We start from the raw sequence: 3719 nt of genomic DNA, 5'->3' as shown, positions 1-3719 counted from the left end.
GGCTTCCCTTTTTACCCTACTGGAGAAGTTTTTGGATGTGCATAGGGATTTGAGTCTTAGAAGGTCCCATTCATCTATGTTATCTTCTCCTGGTAGTGACAAGATATTTAGCAAACCTGTCTTCAATATTTCAGAAGGCAAAAAAGTACCTAAAGAACTTGGAGTTTTAAGAGAAGAGCTATGACAGCATGCGTTAGTCAGAGCTACTCTTTGTTACATTTGCCAAGGTATTATAAAAATGTGTTAAATGTACCATAGAATTGGCTGGTTTATCAGCAGGGATGAAAGGGATAGAGATGATTAAAAAATGTAGGATGTTTATAGAGACAGAAATGGAGGTGATGGTGGGTCAGTGGTAGAATTTTCACGTCTATGAGGAAGACTTGTACTCAATTCAGAAGAGCTTCCAGACTCTAAGTAGGAAGAAAAGTTTGGTGACTTATTTACAGAAATCAGCCAATGGAAATCCCATGTACCACTACAGACTGAGGCTTCAAGTATGGGTTGGCAAAAGACCAGGCAAAGACTTTCCTGTTATGCATGAGTTGAAGATTAAGTCAAGAAGACCCAATAACAATACTATCAATTGAGAAGGCAATTGTTTATCAAATGGAATGATAAAGACAAAACTGAGAATTTTGATCCACAAAACCCTATTAAACCCAAGCCTTTTGTAGGGGATAAAATAAAGAATATGGTTCTCATATCATATTATTAAAATTAATGAATTAATAGCAAAGAAAAAACTCAACTATAAAAGTGGTAATGCTCTTTCTAATTAGAAAATATTGGCTAAAAATCAGATTAAAAGAGACCTTGTCTATGGTTTTCCCAACATAACTGGAGAGAATCAAGCTGTTAATAGAAAATAAGGTATATGATGTGGTATCTGTAATAAAAAAAAATCGTTGTTGTTGTTGTTAGATGCCATTGAGTAGCTTGCAACTCATAGCAACTGTATGTACAACAGCTCTGAACCCTGCTCTATCCAAACCAACCTTATTGTCTGACACACCTATCCCATTTTCTCAGTCACTGAGTCAATTCATCTCATCAAGGTTTTTCCTCTCTTGCACTGTCCCTTCACCTTCCCAAGCATGACTCCCTCTCCAAGGACTAGTTTTTTCTTGCAACATGCCCAAAGCATGTGAGACGGAGCTTCAGAATCCCTGTGTCCAAGGAGCAACCTAGTTTTACTCTCTCCAGAACTAACCTGATTGTTCTCTTGGTAGTCCATGGTATATTCAATACTCTTCTCCAGGACTACAGGAAATTATGATATGGATGGAAAAAAAAGAATATTGCTATTTGCATATACACCTGTCTGCAATAAATATATAATATGGTTTCCCCCCCCTTTATTTTAGAGAAAACAGTACACTGGTGGCTGAGTGGCAAGAAGCTCTGCTGCAATCCTGAAGGCACATGGTTCAAATTCACCAGATGCTCCATGGAAGAAGGATGGACAATCTCCTTCTGTGTGATTAGCTGTCTTTGAAAACCCATCAAAGGGTCACCTATGGATAGGTCAGTTCTGACTCGATGGCATACAACAACAACAACAACAACAATATTCTTTTACAAAGACCATTAACATAGAATATAAGAAATTTTGATGCTGAATGATCACTTCCCAGACTTCAGAACATATTTTTGATACTTATATTAGATGTGATGAAGAAGGGCAATGGAAAAGCTAAATCACCCAGAAAGAAAAGCCAGAGACCATGTATTACACCAGCATAGGGTATTTTCATTGAAATTATTATCTGGGGCCTAATAAGTGATGATTTTCTTTCTGTAAAACATATATTATGACTACAAAAAGCAATTTCAAAATTTCTATAGATATATGCTTATATGTACTATGTATTCTATTATTCCCTTTACATACAGAAATGTCTACTGCAATTATCCTATACTTTTTAAACCTCAAATATTAGGCTAAGGGACAGAGAACTTTTTAGTTTATAAATCTCAGATTAAGAGTACATATCCAGTTCTTGTATAGATATACTGAAATATTTCATTTTGAGCTTAACGTCTTCATTGTATGAATTTATTTTACTACTTTTTATTATGAGTGAAGGTTTATAGAGTAGATTTATATTCCATTCAATCGTTCATACATATGTTAAGACATTGATTACAATATCCAACTCTTCTTGCTATCTGTCTGTGGTTCTTGTTTCCATTCATCCTTTCATCCTCTTTCTGCCTCCTAAACTTTATCCTTGGAAAATGCTGCTTTTGTGGCCATGTTGTTGTTGTTGCTGTTATGTGCCATCGAGTCGTTTGCGACTCATAGTGACCCAATGTACAAGAGCCTTAAACGCTGTATATGTGGTTAATTTTTCTAAATACTGAGTACCTCCATGGTATTATTGTTCACATTAAGATCTTTCTGTTTTTGGCTGAGACCTGACTCACAGGGGTAAAATCAGTTCCAGGCTTAAGAGATGGCTAAAATTATTGAAAAAGAGAAGGTAAGAGGCATCACACTCCCTTGATCTCAGATCCTATTACACAGCTATGGTGGTCAAGATAGCATGGTGCTGGGACTGATACAGATATATAAAGAAATATAAATAACTATCCAAGAATCAGTTTATTTACCTATGGTCAACTAATTTTTGACAAGGAGATAAAATAAGTTAAGTGGAAAATTATAGCTTTTTAAACAAATGGTGTTTTCAGCATTAGGAAACCATCTGTAGGAAACTCAAGCAAACCTCACACCTCACACTATACACAAAAACTAACTCAAGGTGAATCGAAGATCTAAAACCCAAACCAAAGACTAGCTTGGAAGAACTCTAGAAACCATAAACCACAGCATGAAGCATCATGAAAAGCCTACAAACATGAAAAAAATTAAAAAAAAAGATCAGTGGGATCTTCTAAGAACCAAATCCCGATGCACATCAAAACAACTTCTCCAACAGAGTAAAAAGAAAATCCACAGAATGGGAAAAAAATATTTGTCAATGACATTATACTCCAGCACCTCAACAAGAAAAAGGTAAACAACTAAATCACAAAATAGGGACAGGATATCAATAGACACTTCATCAAAGAAAATATTCAGGTAGCAAACAATCACATGAAGGAATATAAAAAACATCCCTAGATATCAAAGAGATACAAATTACAACAACTATGATATATCATTTCACTCCATCAACAGTAGCAAAGCTCAACAGAGAAAAAAACAACAAATGCTGGTGAGATTCTGGAGACATTGGAACCCTTACTGACTGCTGGTGGGAGTGTAAAATGATGCCACCACTGTGGAAAAGTTGTCTGGTGCTTTCTCACAAAGTTAGAAATAGAAATATCATTCGATTAAGCAATTCCATCCTTCTCCCGTGGAGCAGCTGATAGGATAATACATTTGATATCATTTCATTTCAAGGTTGCATTGTGGTAGTGAAGGTTTTCATTAAATTCTATTCCCTTTTATTGGGACACAAAATAAGATAATATAGCTATAAAATCTTTTATAAAAGCATGTTCTCATGACTTTTTTTGTAAATGTAGTTGGAGAAGACAGGATAACACCGTAATTTCTTTTTTTTCTTCTTTTTTTTTTTTTTTTGGTTTTGTGTTTTTTTTATTTAAGTCCAGGCCTTGACTGCATATTTCCGCAGTGGGTACAGGCGCTCTTTTCGCTGCTGCTTCTTGGTCTTCAGATTCTCCTCATGCTTGTTGAGCCTTCG

Source organism: Elephantulus edwardii, unplaced genomic scaffold, assembly GCF_000299155.1.
Source record: "Elephantulus edwardii isolate Elephantulus edwardi_28Jun2011 unplaced genomic scaffold, EleEdw1.0 scaffold00020, whole genome shotgun sequence".
Taxonomy (NCBI): Eukaryota; Metazoa; Chordata; class Mammalia; order Macroscelidea; family Macroscelididae; genus Elephantulus; species Elephantulus edwardii.
Note: the sequence above shows the minus strand (reverse complement) of the source record.